The sequence below is a fragment of the Apteryx mantelli genome, chromosome 2, assembly GCF_036417845.1.
Source record: "Apteryx mantelli isolate bAptMan1 chromosome 2, bAptMan1.hap1, whole genome shotgun sequence".
Classification (NCBI taxonomy): Eukaryota; Metazoa; Chordata; class Aves; order Apterygiformes; family Apterygidae; genus Apteryx; species Apteryx mantelli.
The window spans coordinates 28461234-28486542 of NC_089979.1; the positions used below are offsets into that span (position 1 = coordinate 28461234).

The 25309-nt window shown below is 38.7% G+C and overlaps 1 long non-coding RNA gene across 2 annotated transcripts; it reads right to left on the reverse strand.

Annotated features, from left to right (window-relative positions):
- LOC106494410 (uncharacterized) lies at positions 1-25309 on the reverse strand. Of its 2 annotated transcripts, none has more exons than XR_001294288.2 (4): positions 25225-25309; positions 10523-10713; positions 9392-9470; positions 1-1261 (listed from the first exon to the last, which is right to left on the reverse strand). It is a non-coding gene; the product is annotated as an uncharacterized lncRNA (long non-coding RNA). The 2 variants fall into 2 exon arrangements; XR_001294289.2 differs by lacking the exon at positions 25225-25309 and adding an exon at positions 12346-12408.

Below are 25309 nucleotides of genomic sequence, written 5' to 3' on the forward strand. Positions count from 1 at the left end.
TGCTTTATTTTAAGTCCTGAAAAGCAACATAAATGAGACATTTTCAGAACTAATAGTCAGTACATAATGAACACTAGACTACTGTCTATCAGTTTATTATTTCACTAATAATTACCACATGCATAATTAGAGTTAAAATTTACCTGTAAATTTGTAGTTTTGTCTTGGGTTTGATAAACTGATTTACAAAAGGCCTGTAGCATACCATAAGCGTAAAAGCCTCCTTTGCCCTGAGCTCGGTAAGATTATTTTTAAACCCTTGAGAGCTTTTGTTGGTTAGCTGTGAGAGAGTGTGGGAGGACAGGGCCAAGTATGCAATTTTGGAGAATACAGCTGCCATTAGTTAAGCACAGAGCATGAATTAAAGTGTCTGTGCTGCTGAAAATGTTCATAGCCTTTAAAAACTGCCTCTATTTTATACCAGGCAATTTAAATATATTAGTTTTGAGATTTTTTTTGCAATCTTTCATCACAGGAAATCAGGACATTTTATGCTTTTTCATACAGAAAAAATGTTGGATTATGTTAAAAATACTTTTCATATATATATGTGTGTGTGTGTGTGTGTGTGTGTGTGTGTATTCCATATAAAAGCAATCTTCAGATACATGGGGAGTGCAAAAACAGCCAAAGTTAAATGTGTCTGCACATCCTCTTGCATATTCATTACATGCAGGTTTTATGAACAAATACTTTCATGCTACTGTATATAGATTATTTTAAACCTGTTTTCTCCCCCCAAAAACCTTGCTGTTATTGAGGAACAACCATGGCAGCAATCCATCCTAAAATAAGCTTTTGACATTTCTGCAAAACACCAAAACCCTGCAAGTTGAGTGTGCTATCAGCCGTTTGTCGTCTCCTCTTTGCTGGAGGTTGTCCCCATCCCTGTTCTGCTGGTAGGGAGATGTTTCCCTTCTCCACTCACTCCGAGCATGGCCAGTGGATTCATTTCACACAGGGCTCCAGTTTCAGGATATCCAGCTGGATCAGGACTGGTTGCATGATTTCTTTTACACCTGCAAGGCTGTGGAGGGTGGCAGGCAAACAGTGAGCAGCTTGGGGACAATAACATCTCAGAAACTAGTACAGCTCAGCTTGGAAGAGGATGATTGTTCACAGCCTTGCTTACACCAGCAAAATAGTATTTTTGCTGACATAGCTGCTACCAGTTTCCAGATCCAAGTAGCACAGCACTTGTACATCAGCTTTTTTTTTTTTTTTTTTCCTTTTTAACTTCATCCATCACTGGAGCCTTTTCCTGTATAAAACAAAAATGACAGTGAAATATCAAGAGATTTTACATCTAGTTTGGATGTTAGACCTTTTGCCTTGAAGAGCATCCAGAATTTTGAAAGCGGTTATCATATGGATCATGGGTTTGCACTTAATATCAAATCATTTTAAACAACAGCAATCTGCTTCTGAGTCAAAGCCAATGAGTTACCTCTTGTACTTGTTTAACTCAAGTTCTAGTTTTGACATGGTGGATATTCAGGTCTCTCCCGTATCTAGTCCATGGAATATGCATGATTCACTTGATTACCTCTGTAAGGATACTGTCCGCATATGCCCCTGATGTAAGCAGCAGCTCAGAAACATTGACGTTCCTGTATATGAAATTTTCCTGTTAGCAAAATTCTTGGACCCTGGTTAATCTTAGAATCAAAGAGCTAGGTTTTGCAGACTTGGTATAATTTTTTACCTGAGTGACTTGAGTGATTAGCTTTCATAGAAGCCACAAATCTTTTCATATTTCCAGTATTAATGTTCTTTAGAGTCAATAAATTCACCTTTCACAATTCTGAGTCATTTTATTCACCTTTTCATAAAGAATGATTCAAATTAGATACTATGGTTCTGTAGTTTGATACCTGCAATAAGAAGGCAGGCAACTTGTGTTTTTCCTTTCTCACAATTTTTTATTCAAGACATATATGAACTACTTGGAATAAATCTTTAGTTCTTCCCTCCTGACCTTGATTATAGGGCAAAAAAAATTATAACCAGTTACTCCTCTGTGACCCATTAAAATAATTTTTAGCTTGGCTAATATTGTTCTCTCACCTTGAATGTACATTTCCACTGCCCTAATAGTGCCTATTTGTGCCCTAATTCCCTAATAGTGCCCTAATTCCTCTGGGAATTAAGTCTTTTCTTCAAATGAAATAAAAAAATCTTGTTCAAGTTTTCTACAAGTTCCTTGCTGCCTTGACTGCTGCAAGAAGAAATCCTCTTGTAAAGTAAAATTTGAGAGAGAATGCCAGCTCTCCTGTTCCATCTTCTCAAGTTTTCAGTCATTTCTGTGCGAGAGAGAAATTTGATCTCTACAATCTAGTCATTCTTTGTCCTTTCTTTGGAGTTGGCCAGAAAACCAGATCAATTAACATAAATGGAAAAAGTGTCTGGACATCTGGGGAATGACACCAGATTCATTTTACATAAACTTTCAAGTAACCAGATGGCAAATGATTCAAAGGCCTATCTTCAAGAACCAGCTGTATAGTCCGGTTACCAGACTGGTGTTAAAAGTCAGCCTTTGTAATAAGAAATTACACCCACAAGCTTTGCAAAGACTTTGCATTAAAAAAATAATAAAAATCATTGAATTATAGGAAATTTATAAAAGGAGCTTATCTGTAAATGAGGTGTAGGTTATCAATGATTGATTGCATAAAGACAGTACTTCACAAGAACCTGGTTACTACAGTGTACACATCTTACATATGCAGACTGCATATTCAAAACAGATTAATGTTAATTAAATGGTCCATCAAGCTGGAGTGTGCAAAATCAATGAGCACTGACAGCAGTGTAATAGAGATAAATCTAAGACAGAGCCAACTGTGGAAAGAAAGAAAAGTGTAGACATTACCTACAAACACAAGCCACGGCATCCAAATTCTGATTTGGACTTCCTCACAGATTTACTGTTTACTTTGAATGGAAATTAGGTTCAGTTCACTCTATGGGGATGGGGACCAACTTCAGTGGTAGTGGCCTTCAGACTGAGATCAGTACACACCATCCACACTGATCTCTCATATATTTAGACTGTTTTTTTTTTTTTCCCAGAAGTTAGATAAAGCATTACTTTTAGAAAGAGATCTAAATCTCGTGCAAAAGATTTCTGCTGAACATTACACTAAAGTCAAAGTGACATTTGACTAAGTGACACCCATTCCTTAGTAAATGGTTATTTCCGCTGTCTTTGCAAAATATACAAACTTAATTAGCACAGATTTTATGGCATAGCATTGCTCCTAAAGATGAGATTTTGGTCCTCATGGAAATTCTCTTCCCTGGTCATTGTATTAATTACAGTAAAATGTTTTCCAGTTCTGAAACAAAGCAAGGTTTTAAATCAAAATGTCATAGAGTATTAACTCCATACTTTATGAAGCCCAAGTATTTTAGTTGTTTCTATTTAATACTAGTTAGACCTAGAAATCCTATCTAATAGGCTCATCTCTTTTTCCTCAGAAGACCTACTTGATAGCAGTATGTCAAAACAAAGCAGAACTCATAAATCAGATCCTTCCCAACATTAACTTTTTTCGTTCTTTTCGTTCACATAGTGCTGTGGCATAAACAGAAACCAGAGCATACCTAGCTCATATATTGAGAAGGCTATATGATATAGAAGAGAGAGATTAATTATATATACATAATGTGGATTTTTAGTTTCTTTTCTTCCATTGACGCTTTCCAGCCAGGACTGCCAGAAGGTAGCTGGAAGCTTTGGTGGACTGCAAGAACACAGACACCTCAGGGAGAAAGTTTTCTCCTTCAGTTCCTTAATCCAAATTCAGAACTTGTCTCTTTGAGTGAATGACTACTACAGGAGCAACAGGCAAAAGGGAAAAGAAACCTTATCTTAAAACATTATAAGCAGTAAAATGAATGATGTCTGGTTTCTATAGCTTGTTCCTCACTTCTGCCTTACTTGTCCAGAAAGGTGAAAGCTCATCTGCAAATTCTTGAAAGGTCAGCTCATTTGTATATTATCCCTCTGCTGTTGATTATCCAGTGTCTAAAAGGGGATGAGCTCACCCAGCATCTTTTCCTGAGGGCACTTATGGTATCTCCCTCCTCTATCCAGCCACCTGTTTTCACAGAATGTAAATATCTTAAAAGCACCTAGTGCTTTCAAAGCACTGGCCCATCAATGTAGTTTCCCACAGACCAAATCTAGTGAGAAACACTAGACAGCTAATTTCAATTAGCTGCTTTGGTCACCAAAATAACAGAAAAAAAAGATTTTGTCAAGAATCTCAACTCAATAAGATAATTTCCTAATAGAGGTGTCAGGGGAGGATTTATGGAGGTACATCCACGTAGAGGAAACAATTAATTAGTAGCACATCCTAGACAAAATACAAATTGAGTCACCTCATTTGATCAACTGCACTATACATAACAAGCAGTTGTCTATCATTCCCATAGAAGCCTAATCTAGCTTGTATATCCAATATTCTATGGTGCAGTCACCGTCTTTTGGGAATCTATTTCTTTCCTGATTTGTCATCTAGGGCATCTTTTCTTCCTTTTAGGACTGATATAGACTCCCACAACTATTCATTCAGATGTTTTTTAAGCTCAGATATTTTGATGTTAGTTTTGTTCCATGAACAGACTAAATATCAAAACATTTTGAGAAATAAAGTTTGAAATGTTCTGGAATAGCTGAAAAGATCTCTTTCTCCCCAAACCACAATGAGACATTTCAGCATTTTCATATCAATGTATTTCATTTTTCTGCATTAAACAGAACTGAAAAAGTTTATCCAAGGCCACATGACTTTGCCCACAAAGTGCCTTGTGGGACCTGTCATTCTGGAGCTCTCATTCCTGCCTAAGGGTTAGGCAACATTTCCTGCCATGACAATATGGCTATGATGCATTATGAGAGAGGCATATAGGAGATAAGAAACTTAGACCACAGAGGAGAGGAGGAGCACAAAACATTTATACAAATTCATGAAACATCATAACACTCAAAGGTTGAACTGACTTCAAATAAAATGTTTTAGTTCAGTTCAAAAGATTTTCATTTAGATCAAATGTACTCAAGACAGTCTTTCATTTCAGCTTTCTTAGAAAACTGAAATAGTGTTATCTGAAAAGTTATAATCAGAGCTTCCTGTTTTCTAGGAATACCACTTTGTTTTTTCCTCTACTATGCACAGAAAAATAGGCCTGAGAATGAGGCTTGCTGTTCCACAGTGCCTGCATCCACATTGCTGGAAGGAAGTTTCCTGTAACAGATTTGCCTACAAATCCCGTTTTGGCTGGCTGCACATGACAGCAAGCCCTTTTGGGATGGAATCAAGACAACTTTTCTGTTTACCTGGCATTCAGTATCTTTGCAAGTATTATGAAACAATGTGTGTAATGAGCAGACAAGATCATGTCTGTCCTATCCTCATGGGAGGTAGAAGCATTAAGGGAGAATGAGCTCAAACTTTTTCCCTGAAAGCTCACCTAATGCCTGCACATGAATATAGGCTGGTGTCAAAATACTGTGGATGTGAAGTTCATTTTGACTCAACTGTGTACTCAGGTCCACATTAAAAATACAATATAGATCTGCTGTTAGGGCACAGGCTGGGCAGACTGTGGAGCTTCCAAAGGCCAGTAGCAATTGTGACTGAGCCAGTAAAAGGCAACGATGGAAATTATTAATTAAAGTAGTCTGAGAAACCAAAGTTTTGGGTAGAATTGTAAGACCTTGTCCCCAGTCTAGCAACATTTTTAATGTCTGTAGCATATAACTGAAGCATGCCATTTCTGACCATTTTCATTATTTAGGGATATGGTCAGAGTATCTGTTTAACACAACTGTAATTTTAAGCACATCTTCAGTTGACAGTAGACTAGAAAGGCCAGCCCAGAGTTTAACAGCTTAGCACCTTTAATGATTTTATCTCCAAGACAGACCGCAGTCGTACGACAGGGAGGCATGAGGAGAATGGAAAGTGCTGCTGTGAGAGAAGGACACGCAGAAACCCCTGATGGGAGGCGCACCCTGGGATAGAAAGACTTTTTTCACTGGGGAAACAGAAGTGAAGAAAATACAGAGAGAGATGGGAAAGTTTCAAATGGTACAAAAGGCCTGGGAAGCCTGACTTAGGGATACTACAACAGGAGTGAGACTCTAGTGCCTTTCTTTCTTTCTCAGTCACATCTGGAAAATAAATCACATGAACAAATAAAGTGTGAACTTAACTAACAGTGCTTTGCTAGAACTGTCAAAATTGCCCAGAAACAGAGGACTATAAATTGCAGTTAAGTCAGGCTCCCCCTACAAGCCAAACAGCTCTCATCAGAAGGCCGCAGCATTGGGTCTGGGACACAATTTCCCTCAACTAACATGCCAGCTTGCTTTTCTTCCTTCAGTTCTAGAAGGAAGCTATTTCAGAGTTATTTCTCCTCACAAAATACCAAATTAAAGATCCTTTCAGTTCCTAGGGATAACAATGAGATATAATCCTCAGGATATGAGGCTGAAACATGATCATCTATGGAATATTAAAATTATTGGACAAGTGTAATCTTGCCTCCTAAAGAAAGTGATCTTTTACTGAACTTCCTGAACCGACAGACTGTCACATAGGCTTGTAAATGATTGATGTTTCATTGTGCTGCCAGACATTGGTGGAAATCCAAAGGTTAATCACAGCACTGTAAAGAATAACTCTATTATATTGATTGCACAATGTTTGGGAAAATTGATATTGATCTACTAGTTTGCATATTATCTGTTACTTCAATTATCAAAATATTTTTGATGACAGATTCTTTAATGAAATAACTAATCCTGAAACTAGCATTGTTTTATTATGCAGGAGAAGCAGTAAGTACATAGAATTCAGACCTCTCTGTGGCCTGCTTCAGCATTTCTTTATTGGATTCTATGGGAGAAGTTTATAAATAGGAAAAAAAGAACTATCTGAAAAAATGAGGCTGTTGACAGTATTTTATAGCAATGTGCAATTCCATTTTTTAAATGAAACATTTCTGGTGCCTTTCATTTTTACTATGTTCTTTACTCTACTTGACATTTATGCAACATTTTCCAACTTCAAATCTCAGGCTGCTTCAGAAAGTTTGTTATTATTAGAATCATATTTTCTTTTAAAGCAGAAAACATTAATTTAATGGAAACTTAGCTTTTATGAGGTTTTATTAGTTTGGACAAAATTGTATGGGGAAAAAACATTTAAAAATATGTCAATGACTCAAAGCGTTCATACTTTTTTGTTTCAAAAAGGCTGTGTGGAAAGTCACTTATTATTTATCAACCACATGGAAAAAATTTAAAAATAAAAGGAATATCATAGAAAAATAAATACTCTCTTAAGCTGTTAAACATTTCCTGCACTGTAACGTTTTTTGTCTGTCAGATATATACAAACAATGGAAAAATGATGATATTTTGGCTAAAGTTAGCAGTTCATCAAAAGTTAAGAGTTAAGCTCATCAAAATTTGGAATTTTCCTTTCCTTGGACATTCTAACAACTCCAGATTTCCCAAGTTTAAATAAAATTTCAAATTTTGCCACAGAAGAAAATATCATAAAAAAGAAAAGAAAATTCAGTTTAGATATACTGAAGTAAACTTATGGAAGAGTTATCATCTAAAATTAAAATGATAGGGATTAAACTGGAGTACTTTAGCCTTACTGAACAATTCCAGTTTGTTCCTAAAGACTGCTATACCACTTATATCAGAAAAATGTATGTTCTTGGTTATTTATTGAAATCTCTTAGGAGCCAACATATTTAATAACCAAAGAAACTTGTATTCAACAAAGAAAAGGCTAGAGATATTGATATTTCACTAACATGACATCAAGAGTTTAGCTGAAGCTTAGTGTAAATGTTAGCAGCAGTTTGTCCATCAATGATAACAGCACTGCTGAGCTTTGGAAAATCCCAGGTTCCTCACTGTTTGATCCGAACAAAAGTAAACGTTAAGACACTCAGCTGAAAATTTCTATAGGAAAAGTTTTAGCTAGCTCTAATTGCCAGCCAAAATGTGGGCAACTGAAATCCATTCTGGAGTAATTTACAATGACAGTGAGCACACGCAAAGCTCTTAGATTGCCTTGGAAGTAGGTTCTGTTCTCAGAAATTCCAACTCTCCTCAGGTAAAATATAGTTTATTAATCTCTTCCTGAACCATTTTTGAAGTGTTAATAATAGCCCATAATTTTAAGAAATAATTCCTCTCCCAAAAGAGATGAGAAGATTCAGGTGTCAGCCTTTAGGGACTCTTGAAAACATATTATTATACTCAGGAAAAATATCCATAATTTGCATACAGAGAAAATCCAGTGCTTTTTGTCAGTGTGTATGTAATTCATTCAATTTAGTTACTGCTAATCTTTTTTCTTTACTTTTTTAAAACTGACCTGATGTGTCACATTTACATACATTTCAATAGAAGTAAGTTTTCTAGTCATACAGAAAAGATTAGTTATATAGTATGATCCTTAAGAGTTGGAATGTGCTTTTAAATCTTACAAAGCGATAGTTTATAACTATGCTAAATGGTCTTTTCATATAATTGCTAATAAGAACATTAGCACTGTTCCTACACTCAAAGTATTGACTATTATATAAAAGATAACTTTACATAAACGTGCTATTAGATCAACAGTGCTGATTTCAGAAAGTTGTCACTATGTGTATAGTTTTAAAAAAAAGAATCAGACTAAAAAAATGTTTGTTTTATAACAATGTCCTTATGCATATGCTTATCATTATTCAGCTTTTTAAATCACCCTCTCTCCAAAGACTCTCAACAAGGAAATGATAGTAAACCAATCAATTTCAAGGAAATGTTATCTTTTAGGGTCTCTGCAGCAAGCACTGCAGGGAACAACTGCTTAAAAAAAATAAAAAGAAAATACTAAAGAAGAGGCTTTCTATTAAACAAAGAACAACCCAGAGCTAAAACAGAGATTGGCTGGACTGCCACGTGATTAAGGGCTGGGGTTTACAGTTGCAAAACCCAGAGTAAATTCCTGTGTTTGCCAATTGACTTCATCTTTCTGTGCCATAACTCTGCGTTTGTCAGAGGAAAGGAAAACACTTTGCTACCTAAGCAGTTAACATGTTGGGAAGGGATTTTCTCTCACTATGCTTTGTACTGTTGCTACACAACAGCATCCTGGTGTGACTGGAGCCTAGGCAGTATGGTAGCACACAGTAAAACCCCCACAAAAATATTTATACAGGCTTTAAGATTTCAAAAAGCATTGTTTTATGATAGTTAGGGAGTAAGAATACTTGATAACAAAATGAAAATGAACCGGCTGCGCAAGTGTGGGAGACTAGATTTAAGATCACTGGGTGAGAATTTTTGGAAACAAAGCATAGATACCTCATGGGTTTTGGAGCCACCAGAATAAAGGTTATCTCGATTACTTCTTGTTCTAACTTCAGACTTAGATGTGCACCTCCTGGTCATACAAAAAGGAAAAGATTAGCTGTGCAGAAGAGTGCCTAAAAGCTGGAAATGACTTTAAATCTTACAAGGCAGCAATGAATATTTTCTGTTTTGTTTCGGTGCTTTGTTATGCTTGTGGATTTCAGAAGGGAGGAGTAAGGATGAAACCCCCCATTGCTACTGACCTCCTGAGAATGGATGATGAGTGCTATTTCCCAATTCTGTGGGAATTCACCAACCCCCTTCTCCACCAGTTGAAAATCATTATGAAGATCCTATTTTTAGTTCACATGGTATTTGTTTATATATCTTTTTCCTGTCTCTCTCCCTTCCCACCAGATTCAGGGCAGGCACTGTGGGAACTCTTGTTTGATACATATTAATTTGCTTCTGTATGTTAAGTAGCTACAAAACCTTCCACATAAAAGACTAGGAGGGTTTCCTATGGACAAGGCTATAGAATTTCCCTGAATAAATGACCACTTAAAAACACGTAGATTTATTTAAAATGGTTTGGATTTATGAAAAAAATTATTAAATATGATAGGGAATCCATAACATTCTTTGGTTGGTTGTTTACCTTCACCTTTTGAACAACAACAAAGAAACCATAAAGCAACTGAGCGTGTGCATTTGATTTCTAGACTGAATCTGTCGAGCATGAGCTACTGGCTACTAGTCACGTCTTCATCTGTTACACTGAAAACCCCTCATTTATCAATTTCTGATCATAGTCTATAGTTGGGAAACAAGTCAGCCCTTAGCCTTTTCTCTGCCACGCTGAAATGAATGGCACCCAGAAATTTTAGTGAATGACTGATTAAAGGATTGGAAATAGTCTCAAGACTCTTCTCTAAACTCCTGTTATTTAGTGAGGGAAAGGACACAGTCCTGCGGCGTGTGCATGGCATTCGGGTGAGTGTCTAATCCTCACAGCTCCCGTTTGCCATCCTCAACCCTCAAAACAAACAGAGAGGCAAAATCTGCCAAAGTCCCTTTGACTGCAAGCACAGGATCTGCAGCTACTCTCTTCAAATGCCCCTCTTGCTGCTCCTGGCCACCTACCTCACTTTGGGAGAGCCGCTGGGCATAGGTCCCGCAGGGAAAGACACCCTTTTGTGTGTCGGCTCCTGGAGGGACTGCTGCAGCAAGTCACTTGCAGAGATAAGCACGAGTAACTCTATGAAGGAGGGTCAGCTGATTTTTCTTGATTAATTGCATCCATCTTGTAGAAGATATAGGTAGGCTGTACTGAACTACAGAACACAGAACAAAAACAGTTGGAAGAAGTTATTCAGCTAATTTTTTTTCAGCTATGCAGTTATACCACTCAGAGCTTGCACTGTTATCTATAGCTTCCCATATCCTCTCACTCTCCCCCACTTTTTTAGCTAACAAATCCCAGATACAATATGATAAGTACTTCAGAATTGTAAATTCAAAGAATGGTTACAATAGACAGCAAATATTTACAATTTCCATGGAAAATAATTATACTTTCTGCCTTGTTCTTTAATTTTAAATCAGTTTTAGGCCTGACTGGCTAAGCAACCAAGAAAATTATATTCCAAATGCACCTAACTAAAGTCAAGCAACTACTCTTTCTTAAATTGCAAAGCCATAAAGAACATGAGATGCAACATTGACTGTAGTTAACTCAGTGATAATTTTAAGGCTAAATATGCTTGTCTCTTTTACATTTACATGTCTTTCCTCCAGATGGGTCTTAAAAGCTCTTTTGCTTTCGTATAATTTGCTAACTGATTACTGGTGTAACTGAGAACCAGTTAAAAACTGGATCCATCAAAGGCATTTTAATACTCTCGTTCTTATAAAGGAGTTTTCAAATGATCACAAATCATTAGGCTTTCAGTTCTGTGTCCTGGCTGGACAGGACAGCCCCTCCAGCAGCAGCCCCATGTGCTGAGTCAAACCCTGTCCCCACTAAAATTAGGAGGAATTTGTCATTTACTTCTAAAGAGAGACGGCAAAATCCTTTCCACTGAAGTCTAACAAGGATCAAAGGAAGGCCTGGCACTGTTACACATCAGAAGACTTCTGGCATTGACTCTGAACCTTGGAAGAAACCAGATTACATGTAGATGTTTAAGTCCTCCACTAATTATGAAAAGTTGTTTGAGTACATTTCTGAGGGACCATCTAAAGAATGTGTAACTCTCATATATTGTTATGCAAATGTTTTCCAAAACTGCATGATTAAATTGTATTAAACTAGCTATTTTATTGGCCTCTGTTGATGCCAGTCATCAAAAGGGCACATACCTATTTTAAGTAGAAAATCTGGAAGTTTAAAAATTTATGGTGAATTGCTCCAGGTACCCTCTAGAGAACAAGATGTTGAAGGTGAACATATTTACTCTGCCTAGGTGATCATTCAGAAAGAATTAGAAAGCAGCTTGATCCCAAAATTCCCTTGGACCAAGTATGGAACTTTAAGGAAGTTTATCTCTGGCTTCAGATCTAGAATTTGGATTTTATATCAAGTCTGTCTCTATTATTAACAGGTGAGATTCATGCAGTCATTAACAAAATAGGAGGTAATTACACTTATTCCACACTAGCCTTAACAGGTAAATGAAAAGTTGATTGCATATGCACTCTAACAATCTTCATGGGAGGGAAAACTGAACAAGCATGTCAAAAGAGCTAAAATAAATAATTTTCATGATCTAATCAGCTGCTGGGTAATCCTCACTTTCAGATCAAGCTCTGTTCTAACTTTTGCACTGCAAGGAGCTTTTCATACTCATCAAAAGATGAATTTTTAAAATGTGGAACAATACTCAGTTTCACCCTTTAAAAAAGATAATTTTCAGGATTTTCTACTGGTTCTAATGCTGGAAAAAATCTGGGAAAGTTTTTATAACCTTTAAAGTGCTGCTTTTCAGGCCATTCAAACCATGCAGAAAATATTGTGAGGTCACCACAAGGGCTCTGTGTGGGAGAAGGAAAAAAACCCAAACAAACAGTATTTTAATAACAAAATGTGGAGTTGTATTATACAGAGACATATTAAATGTATTATACAGAGACATATTCTCAGACGCATTGGTAAAATAGAATTTTGCCACTCTAAGGATGGAGGAGCCAGAGCTACCATGGGAAAGGGCAGAACCAGCAGGGCTGGTAAAGGTACAGTGTTAGCTGCTTTTGCTGCTGTTGGAGGGGTGGAACAGGCGCTCCCCTTGGCTTGGGCTGCCTACACTCACCTTCGTCCTCACACCATAGCTCAGCTCCCAGCGTGGGCCTTCCCGATTTTGCTGCAGGCAAAGCAAGCAGCAGGGTCAGTGGCATTTGAAAGCTTTCAGTAATCTGTTGTCCTAAGCAGGTGCCAGCTTTGCCACTGCCCACAGCTGGTGATAGTGTTTAATTCTCAGGATGTCCCTGTGGCAGACAAGTTACTACTCCTAGCATCTATGCCTTGTATCACCTTTTGAATGTCTAAAGGAATATTCTTGCAATCACTGCATACATGAGCATGACAGAAAAGTACAAACACACATACTTGATGTAGAAAGATCCTCAATTTGCTTCCTAACAAAAGACTTGTTTCAAGTATTAAGGGCATATACTCAGTTGCTATAAATTGCTACATGGTATGGATGCTCAGAATTCATCTGAAATTCATAGATCTATGACAATTTTCATTTTCAAACAAATCACACATAGTAGAGCACTGCAGCTGAAATGATTTGTATTGTGGTGTACGTAGATGGCTGGAGCAAGTGGGAGGTGCATTATGCAAGACAACAGGCAAGCATTCAGTCAATTATATCCACAACACAAATGGACAGTATATTAATAGTGGATGAGACCAAAAAAATCAGAGTATGATAAAGACGAGACAAGTCGAATGATGAAGTAACAGCAAGAGCATGGTTTAGTATCCACTAGTCAGGGTGCATATTTTATATAAAAGAGAAGCCATTGGTAGCAGCAAGCACAGTATGAATATGACAGCTAGGAAAATAAATACATTTTAGCCAATTTTAGGGCCTTTTTAATTTCCACATTTATTATCAAATTCAGTTTCCCTGGGTTCGCTTATTCATAACTATGTCTGATTTCTGAAATGGCTTCATGTGAAAGTCTGGTTCTTTGTCAAAAATATTTCCAGAATCACAGATCTCATAAACGGTAGTGGAAATGCAGTTGTGCAAAGCTCAGCAACTGAGGTATTTGGGCAGCTAACCTGCTCACTTTGAAAATATATGGGTTTGTGCTGCCTACTCAGCTATCTTTAATGTTAATCAGATTCCCTTTCCTTTATTAAGTTTAGGCAAACCAGAGACCAGAAGTAATCCCATTTGGCATGACTTGGCAAAGCCCTTGTTACAGACAGTGAAGAACACCCAGTTGAAGTAGGGGAAGAATCCATAGGTAGACATACATGCTGCCTGTCTTCAGGCAAACATTTCTAAGACTTAAAGACATTCTGGGAATAGTTTGTAAACAGAAAGAAATGCAAATTCAGAAGATTATTTCTGATGTTTGTCTTGATAGGATTTATTTACCACAGCATCTGGAAAATGTTTATTATTTCTACCATTTCTAATAAAAATATATTATTTATATTTTTAAAATAGAATCAAATAAGAAGACATTCACTGTGTGTAACTTGGTCTTCCATTCTTGTTGACTTAAAACATTTCAATCTCTGCAACAGGAATAATTATTAATTAACAACACTAATTTTCTAGACTTGTTCAGACTACACTGTTGATTAAACCTCCTCAGGACCCAGTAAGAATAAAAAATGAACTTGTTATGACTTGTCAGTTACACAAACATGACTTTCAGCTAGCAGAAAAGACTTTGAGCTACATAAATACATACTGCATTCCTACAAAACATTAACCACATGGCAAATTGCCTCCGCTTAAAAAAAAGACAGCAGAATTAGATGTAACTAGTCATATACATACGAAAGGAACTGCTTTTTCATTGCTTAAATTGAAACTTCTTAATAAACCAGAGGAAAAGCAGAGCTACTGCAAGATGGTCAACACACAGTTGTGCATAAACCTCTGTACCCACACATTTATGTAAATATGATCATCATTTGTACTTCCACAGGCGTCACCTTTTCCTCACTTTGCTCTAGTTAATTCATACATTAGTTTGCTGAGGCAAATAAGTAGTCAGAAAGGAAACAAACAATAGAGGACACAAATAAAGACTGTCCAATTAACTAAGGTATCTACCGCCTCCCTTTACATCACGCTCCCAGAAAACATTTTCTGAAAACTGTTCCAGATATCTCCTCCTGCTAACACACACATAGCTGATTCTGCTCTTGAAACACTTCAGTCTGAATATTTTAACCCATTTATACTTGGTACATCTGTCTGGATCCATTCATATAGGATGGAAATAGCAGAGATCCAAGTACAAATCTTTGCAGAACTCCAAACTCTTGCTAGGATAAAGGACTTTTCTTTTCTTTGTGCTAACTATTCCTTAAACTAAGCCTATGCTTTCTTTCTCTTGGGTGCTCTTATTTCAGTGTGTGCATTAAGACAGAGAAGGCTGTAAGAGATCATTTATACGATCTGCAAACTCAGATGCGCTAGACCACAGAATGTTCTTTTGAGTCATTACTTCTGCACTGTCCTTGGAAATAAAGCTTAATCTCTTTCCTGCCTGATTCATACTATTTACTATCCAAAAGGTACAGTAATTTGTTGGTTTATAATACAGCACACATCAAGGGTTAGAGCTCCATTGTGTTAGGAACTACTCAGACAAGGACAAAAAGAAAATCCTTGCTCTAGCAACCTTGCTGTTCTGAGAATTATGAATGCTAAGTTGCAAAAGGTGAATGGAATAGATTGGTAAGGCATTTGCTATATCTTCCCTTGCATTTGTCCTATGTAAAATGAGCAGTACTCCCAGTTCATTAGCAGCCAAGCCATAATCAGGTAGCAGAGAGTCGCAGCAGAAGTAAATCTTGCAGTAGTAAGTCTTGCAGTCACAGCAGAAGTAAGTCTTGCAGTCTAGCAGAAGGAGGCTGTAGGAATTTCTGTGGATAGCACAGAAAAAGCAGGATTAAATTTGCTGAAATTGTGTGCATTTACCACAAACTTTTATTGATAAAGGTGGTTCTTTCTAGTCCTGTGGCCCTTCAGATGACAAAGGCTCACATAGTGACAGGCGCCACACAGGCAAGCGTGGGACACCGGAGGGTGCAGCCCATAGAAGAGGGTTTGCTCTGGGGCGCTCCCCAAGAGTTAACGAACCCCAGGTGCACCATGGCCGCACCACCACACTATGGGGTTGCTGTAGCCAGGGGGCACACCCTCTAATGACCCCGTGATTGACAAGACCAGGCAAAGGAGAACTGACACCGCAGACCCACACCATAGACATCTCGGTGCTGTGAAGCCCTTCCCCACAGAACGACCTGTTAATGGGCGTGTTGTTACCCGCGGAGCAGTGCTGCAGGCTGAGCACCAGGTCATCTGCTCGTGTGCACGCTGGTATTGACTAGAGCCGTGCAGCTTTGGTATAGCTGTGGGCTGGCATTGCTCTGACTGGGTATAAAAGAGGGAAGCTACATACTTTTGGTGTGGACTCAGACCCACGATCAGCTGGGCTGTCGACGCTAGAGCCCACCCGTCAGCAGGGACACCCCTGATGTCAACAGCATGGTGAGGAGAAACCACGGCGAGGAGAAACTGGGAAAAATTATACCGCAAGGGTGGCCCATAAAGGATGAGGGTGGTCGCTGTGCCATGCACCCGTTGCTTGAGAATCCAGGGAAGACTGTGCAGGAGGGGTGGCCCATAAAGTGCGAGAGTGGTCATTGTACTGTGCACCTGTTGATTTAACTGTAGAGCTCTGATATGTATATATATTTTCAGTTCTGTTATATTTCTAGCTTTACTATACTTTTAGCTTTGTTATAACCTCTTATCTCTTAATAAATTCTCACACTTGACAAATGATGATCTCTTGAGTTCAGTACAGCTAATCCCCAAATCCAAAAGAATCCCGGACGCCCCACTAGTGACACGTCACATATAGCTGAAGGACCAGGGGGTGAACATTCAAAAAGGTCAAAGATCGTTCAACCTTAGATACCCTATAAGCTCGAATAGTTAAGTCAGTGGTACAGAAGAAGAGAGATGGCTACTGGTTTATGTGGCTGCTTGTGATTCCACAGCCCAAGGGACAGACTTTCCCTTTACTCTTGGATCGATTAGGGATGCTGTGGAAAGCTCAAGCTGCTTTCTGTAGAGCCATACCGAGAGCATACATACATTGAGTCTCAACCCCCACATCCTGACAGGGTCAATGACATGATAAAATTCAGTGACAGCTTTTCTAGCTCATCTCCCCTTCTCTTATTCCCTCAAGCCATTTGCCTTCTAGAAACCATTCACACAGGAACACTTACTCCTTGCTGCCCAGTGCTTTTGCTACTGCAAGCATAAATCAGAGGCAGCTATTGCACTGGGACCTCACGCTTCAGGGCATACCCAGCACCACAGCAGGCAGCCTCCAGGACATTCCCCCAGCCGCCTGCAGGGCTCCTCCTGCCCCTGCCTCCCCACTCTTATTGCTACCACATGCAGAGAACTGTAACTGCTCAGCTATATTGCCGTGGAGGAGTTTCTTTTTTTGGTACTATGGGCAAGATGCAGAGCATGATGATGCAGAGGGCAGGAAGTTGGGCACAAGCATCACAGGACAGGGCCACGCAAGAAGCCAAAGTGAGGGCACATGCCAGCATGTGTACAGGAGACCAAGAATAGACCCCAATCCCCACTTTCAGGCAACATAAGAAAATGGCTTGAATACATTCAAAGGAGAAAAGAATTAAACTGAATGATTTGCTTTTTGCTGAATGCTTCAGTAATGCTTTCCCAGGAGATGATGGGGGCCTACTTGATCAACAGCCAGAGTCATGAGTTAATTTTCCACCTTTCAACAGCAAACTTGGAAAATCCTATTAAAACAAGCAAACCCCAGCCTTTTCTTAAGGTCTTTGTGAAAAAGACTGCCTGACACAGACTGTATCATGCCTCCACAGTAACTTCACACTGATGCCTTCTGTTCATATGCTGTAAATACAGACAGGCCTGGTACAGCCTGGATTGCTTGTACATACAAAAAAGTTAATGTACAGCACAACTGGTTCTTCTTGAAAGTGCTGGGAATCACCAGCCGTGCGCTGCCCCTATGCAGTGCACTTGCTCAGGATTTAGGGTCATACACCACATTGGCTAGAATACCTGAAGGAATTACTCTGACCAGGTTGCTGCGTATCATGAAATCTGGGAGAAAGTGAGAACAACTCAAAATCCACTTGGAAAAAGTTTTCAGGCAGAAGGAGGATGTGGCTGGGACAATCCAAATATCCTGTTGCTGTATTCTAGAAGAAGAGAACCTTTCTTCCCATACAGAGGATCGTTCAGCATGTCCAGTGGGAAAAGGAGAGAGCAAATCCTTCCTGATTCCAGTCTCATCTGCTTTTCCTGATCCCACCAATCACTTCTCTGCCACTTCTCCCTGGGATCCACTTGCCCCAGCCCTAATTTCTTTCTTTTCCCACATCTTCTTTTATTCCCCCTCCTGACCTACATAACACTCTCCCCATACTCCATGCAGCTTCTCTATCCTCTCCCTGTAGTCATCCGTACACACCATTTATTTTCTTTTCTGAAAACAATCTGAACATTTTATGAATCTTCCACTGTATGCAGACTACACCTCCTTTTCTGCCCCCTGACTTCCCCTTCCAACCTCCCCAAATGACTTTTCCCGCAGAACATAAGAAGCTTTAGTTTTTCCCTTTTTCCTACAAACATTATGATTCCAACAGCCACTGGCCTCGGGTGGTTTCAGGGTCATTCCACTTTCCTGTGGAAAAAACTACCCATCTCACATAAAAATTGGCAGGCAAAAGGTCTTTTGGCATCTCTGCCTCCCATTACAGTCTTGGTCTGCAAGTTAAACTCACACTTCCCTGCTTAGAGAACTTCCTTCTTTTTCTCTGTTGCTTGCTTTCTTTTTTTTTTAATACCATTTTTAATGTTACTCTCTTTGTAGGGTAGCGAATGACAAGCATTAGCTGGGGTAAACTTCAGCCATTTGGAAGCACAATCAAAAACTTGTTTTTATTTCTTTGGATTTCTGGAAAACTGTGTCAAACTTTAGGCAAAGCTATTTTTAGCAGAGGGCTTTATCCTAGAAAGCCTGCGCTGAAGCTGCAACATGTACGCCTTGCTGTCCCGGGTGCACCACACTTGCTCCATGTGCAGCAGGCTGTAGACCGTTTTCAGAGCTCTGACCTTTCTGCAGAGCTCTGCTGGAACTGGCATTTTCCCCCAAGATGAGTTTTGGTACCAAGGCTGGAACTAAAAAAGGAAGAACCTTAAAGGTAAAGGGAAGTTTATATCTAAATGTGGAAGGTACATGCCAGTATTTTAACTGACTAGCAAATGCTGGATAGGTTTTAGCGATAGGAAAAGAAGTAGGTGTGCCAGTCTAGAACTTCATTTCTGAAGACAAGGGTGTACAATAAACAGAATGAAAGGATGCTGGTATGTGAATACAGCATATGAGTGTCAGATCAATCATTCCTGGAAAAAAGTTTCCTCTTTCTTCACCTAATTTCTTTTAGGTTTGACCCTTGCTCCGTCTTTCACAGAATATACCTGTTAGAACTGACCAGGTTGTCATCTCTCTGATGCAGAGTTCGGGATTATGTTGCAATTTTGTGTGTTCAAGTTCAGCAGTCAAGCTATGCTAAAATGCACAGACTCCATACTAAAAAGAGAGACAAGCAGTTCACTGCAGAGCTGTTCTGTAGGGTTACTTTGTTCAAATAAAGGTCTCATATTCAAAAAGATTGCCTGAAACACACAGTGGGAATGATTATCTGAAATGTTTTCTGCAAACCAAATTTATCATAAAAGTTCATACCTGCATGCGTATTTGTTTCTGGTAGTTTAGATGTAATAAATGCTAGGATGTTAAAACACCATAAAGGAGGGAAATTTGTTAGTTAATAAATGTTGTACATGAGTCTTCTACCCATGTAGCATGTCAACTGGCTAACGGGAAGCCCAAAGGAGGAGAATAGCTCATTTAACCTCAAATAAAACCAAAAGCAGCCTGAAAAGATTTGTATCGAGTAAAAAGAAATACAATGCACATATGAAAAGCAGAAACCTTATTTCCTGTTTTAAAATTTTATATAATATTGCTGTAATATGATTGACCTTAAAATCAGACATCTGGTTAGACAGATTACTTAGCACCTTGGCACAGATGTTCTATATTTTTTATTATAGCGTTTTAATTAAAGAACATTCATAGGTATTCACTCAACACAGTTAAGTGCCACTTTCAGTGAAGCTACACCCAGAATGAATTTTGTGTGCCATTTTTAATAGCAGCATTTACAGCAGATGGTGATGGTGAATGATTGTCACAAAGCCAGCTACAACCTTTTTGCCACTACTGAGTGGAGAAAGAGATGGGGAGGGGACTTGCACTATCACATCTGTGCAGCAGATGCAAACACACCTTCCACCCACCTGCTATTCCCCGTCTCTGGAGGGACAAGAATAAATGCTAAATAAACCAGCCAGGGCCTCCCCAGCACCTGCACGCTCAACCTCCGTTCCCAGCGCCAGCTGTGCCCCGCTGCCTCATCCCCACTGTTTATATGCTCTCTTTCCACTGGCTCCTCAGCAACAAGTGTGCTGCACCAGCAAGTGGTTTTTAAAGTGAAAGTGGAGGTAAGAGAAAAGAGAAGGTGACAGAACATTTATTTTTAGCTAAACAAGATAACTGGGAAAAATTTAGGACAGATTCCAGGAAGAATATAATATGCTATCCAGAAATGGCATGGAATAGTCCTTCAACAATATGTGCCAAGCAGTCAAAAAAAAAAAGCTTAAACATTATGAACAAAGGATAAAAGTTTCAAAGTTTAATTCTACACCCCTGCAAAGTATTTCTGGCAATTCAGTGTATTCATCTCTCAAACTTTCCAAGGAAGCCTCTTGCAGATGCAGCATGCCTTCTACCCTGGGCTCCAACTGGCAGAAATGACTACTGCTTACCACAGAAATTGGCTGGGTGGGTTTGATTTGTAAAGAACCTATAATTTGCCTCCTATGTCTTTTTAAACCCATCACATCCACAACAATGGAAGCTGTCAGCCAAGCTGATTTTGTCAGCCAAATCTGACACCCTGTTCATTTTATGACCGTTAAAATTTCCTCTAACTTCTCACTTGAATTATTCCATGTCTAGGAACATATTTTTTCATTTGTCAAATTCCAAAATATGCATCAACAGTGATAAGAACTTGTCAGCCAAATGGGAAAGAACTGTGATTTGTTCTGTTTTTCGCTGTTCTTTTAGCCTAATGAATGTTTAATGCAAAATGCATAAACAATCTAGGTCATTGTGTTACAGTCATACCCCCTCTTATGCACTCCCTTTTTTGACCCTGTGGGTCTTGCTTTCCTTTCCACCCAGAAGCAGTTCTTCAGCAGTAGAAGGAGAAGTCTGAGCTTAGTTTGGCTGTGGTGGTTATGGTAACTTCTCTAGAAGGTGCGAGGTGCACACTTGCTTTGGGCTGAAGAGGCACTGAACCTCACAGTCCCCTGAGGCGTACATCTGACCTTCAGCGAAAGCTGCCCAGATGGCTCTAGGCATGTGGAGTAAGTTCACAGCAGCCTGAAGTTGGTGCATTGGCTTTAGGTACCAATACCTATTGCGGACATGTTTCTACTTTCAAAGAGCTGCTGTGCAGTGCTCAGTCAGAGGCAGTAACTCACTCCACTGAGCAGGGAGAGTGGCCAGTTAACAGGTATTTGAGGTCCACCTCGCAGGACGGGCTCCGCAGTGATTTCTTGTATTTAACCCATAGTTTCCAATCCCCTCTGAAAGTCATCCCTAGCAAGACACATAACTGAATTTCGTGTTTTTAAAACTGCATTCAGGATCAAACCATTAAGGACAGCAGCCTCTCCTTTACCTCTATACTAGGTGGAGCAAATAGCGGAGGCACAGCTGAGTAGCACAGTGTTCCCTAGTTATTCTCCTGGGGCGCCCTAGGGTAACTTGGAGGAGCTTTGGGACAACGTACACAGTAATTGTGCTTATGATCTTTTCTGAAACAGTTTTGTGAATCTCTCTTTCTGCATATGTCCTTTCTCTTTACTTTTCTGAAGGTTTTTTTCTGACCTGTTTTACGTGTGCACAGAAATACAGTATCAGAATTCTGATTATACACTTAGATTCCTGTTATATGCTGATATAACAGAAAAACAATTGAACAGCTACAATGGCTTAGTCTTCATTCTGGCTTTGAAGATGTTAAGAAATCTGTGAGAGTTCCTATTTTGGAATTTGTTTCTCATACTTTTATCCTGCTGTCTAAAAAAAAGATTTTTGAGTGCCTTGCTTAGCATGCTGCTATTTAGCTTTTGTAACAACAGGAATCAACAAGTTGGATAAATATTTTTCCACAAGTAAGGGATGAGAGAAGGATGGAAAGAACAACATGTGATAGGTGTTAGCGAGTTCACTTAATGTGTTACTGGAAGGCATTCAAATACTTCCATGAGAAAAGCGGGCCAAGAGGAAACAAGGATAGAAGTAACAAACACAGATTTTGTACTAGAAAGATCTTTTTCAAAACTACTAGAAAGACAGATCAGCAGGTCAGGGTATTTTGAAAATGTGTCTACCTAAAACAGGATTTTTCAGTATCTGCGGTTTTCTTCAGTAAAACATTAGTGTGGCTGTCTGTTAAAATGCTCTATTGTAAGAGTAGGTACAGGCTCATTAAAAAGAACAAGGCAGAGAAGACACCATTTGCAGTCTAATGTACTTGGGAAAACTGATCCTGCAGAGAAGCAAGCCATTCAGCAGAGCAATTTGCACTTCAGTCATTTTTCGGTCTTCTGCATTCAAAAGCTCTGAGGTTAGTGTTGTATCCCAGTCTTGCACTGTGCATTAAGGCAGAGGTGCAACTGCTTTCCTCGCCATGGCTGGGCCTGCTGTCTCCTTTCTCCTCGATTTAACCATGCCATGGGACTGCACAGCTGCATACACAGCAGGGTTGCTGAAATGAACTGATTTAAGCAAAACAAAGACATGTGTTTTGGGGAAATTCCCTCCTCCCTTTAGAAAGCTGAGGAATTTTTTTTTTATTAAAACAATTTTGTTTGTTCAGGGCAGGGAAGAATTAGCTTTGAGAATTTTTTCTTGATTTCATTTCAATTTTACCCTTTCACTCAGGTTTTACTTTGTATTTATTTTGACATTTTTGAAACAAACTAATTTCACATTAGAACAAAAATGAGAACATTTCTTAAAATTGCCTTCAATTTAAGGCTGAAATCCAAAATGAAATATTTTATTCAATCCACAACAAATATTCTCTATCTTAGAAATAGTCTGGAGCTAGCAGTTTAGAGGCGAATGAAATCATGCACAGTAATTTCTTTCCTATCGCCCTCCCACACTGCCTTGGTATAACATTTCCAGAGGTATCCTTGAGCCTGGGAGAAGTGACCAAACCAGCATTAGTGGACTGCAGGGTAGGGGTCTCACTTTTTCCTTCATTCCATACTATCAAGAGCGAGACATCTTCTTCAGATTTCTGTTTCTGCTCTCTTGAAGCTACTATGTCCATGACTGTCCATGTTTGTTTGTTTAACCAATTCATTTCATTTTATTTTCTGCATTAGCTTCAAAAGTAATTTCAGAACTGTATGCAAACTAAGAGGTAAGTTAGAATTATAACATTTATAAGGGAAAGAAGAAAAAATAAAGTGTGAAAATACCTCAGTAGTATTTGTAACCTGTAAAGAGATAAGAGAGCAGTCCCCGTCAGTTTGAGTGAATGGGGAGTGAAACACAGACCAAGGCCTGTATGCCATCTATCTCCCTCTGCAAACCAGTATGGTCAATGAGATAAATGGTGACAGATATTGAAAAGGACATGCAGAGCTTAATTATGTAAGCTGCAGAGGTCAAGTAAGTTATGGACTACCAAGAACAAATGCCAGTGTTCAGACCTTTGATCTCCCTTACTAAGAAGCTAGGCTACAGTAGTAGACAAAGAATATAGTAGACTGGAGTATTTTGAATGGCTTGTTATAGTAATTTTATTATTCTTAATATTAATACAGAAACAGAAAAAGATACAAATAAATATGAGCAGGAACAAAGGATTAAGGATACTATCTAGCATCCAGATACCGTAAGCAACAATAGTTTATAAAATTCAAGCTGTCTTAAAAGCATGATAGCGAAATTCTAGACAGAGGTCTTCAGCAAGCTGAAAGAGACAGAGATAACTTTAGAAGTAATGAATTTCCCTAATCAGTAGCAGGATGTAACTCAGTCTACAAACAGCATCACGGTCACAATCTGACCCCTGAAAGAAACAATGGGATCAACATAACAGAAAATTGGCTCAAAAGTTGCATTAAGTAGCTTATATGCAATCCTTTTCTACAGATTCTGTTGCCATTATGCCCAGATCCTGACCCACATTTTTATTTACTGAAGAGGTTTGTGTCATCACAAGGACATAAAGGAAAATTCTTAGGAGTAACAGAAAAATTCTGTATTCAGTTTTGTAAAAGCAATTTATGAACAAAAAGAGAAAATCAGGGTTTTAATCAGGTTTTCTTTTTAGAAAGTGTAAGTTTTGAGCACTGTTAAAAAGATGTGTTAATGTGTACCTTTGTCTAGAATTCACTGTAAGCAGTCAAATTACCCTAGAAAAATTGGTGCCGAGAGAATTTTGATTTGAAAATCAGGTTTTGTGACAATATCAATATAGACCTGCTTACATATTGGAGAAAAATAACTGATTTTTTTTAAGTCCATGAGACACATACAGATCATGTGTACAAGTACAGTTAGCTGGGTCTCCATGTGCCCAGAGCTGGGGAAGCCCTTTGCTTGATTCACCTACACAAAATATCTCAGAGAGAAGTGTCCCTAAGAGAAGTATGTGCAAATATATATAAACACAACTGCACATATGTAATATGACTCACTGATTCAAGTGTCACTGTTGGGGAAGGAAAGTAATAATCAAAATGCAAGACCTATGTAATGTACATAATCTTGCTGCCTGGGTTCCTTCTATTCATTCTCTCATAAATATTATAATGGCTTCATAAAAATACCAAATAGCATAAATCACTTAACTTGTGAGATCCATTTCTTAAATTTACAGATATACAGTATCCTTCTTTCCCATAATGAATGAAATCTTGTTATAAAAAGAAAACATGTCATAGTTTGTTTTTTGAATTTCTGGACAAATTCATAGTATATAAATCCTGTCAGTGTGTTTTTAACTGCAATAGAAATGAAAATCTGAGTGGACACTGACTACGTGTTAAAAAAGGAAGTATACAGCAGAAGAATATGCATCCCCACAAGTATTATTTTTAAAAAGTGGTTTGTTCGCTTGTCTTGTGAAAGGGAGGGAAGGAAGGCCCTTCCTTATCTTTGTAATTTACATTTTCCTGCCAGAGCCCCCTGTTTGAGGACTTTCCCTAAGTCAGTTTCACAAAGTAAAAAAAATAAGATTTTATTAAAGCGACAGATACAACAGGTTCAAATTGCCATTGATAAATGCACTTGCTGCTACAAATTTTCTTTCTGTGAGCTCAAACTAACAATTAAGCGCTTTCAATAATAATATATTTTCCCGGGTAATGCCCGATGTTTGTCAGAGGCGCAAGTCTTACCAAAGAGGCGTCCCTGTTTGGGGGAGGGAGAAGGAGGTTCGCTCGCCAGCAGTCTCCAGTGAGCAGGTTGGCGGTTCAATTTTCT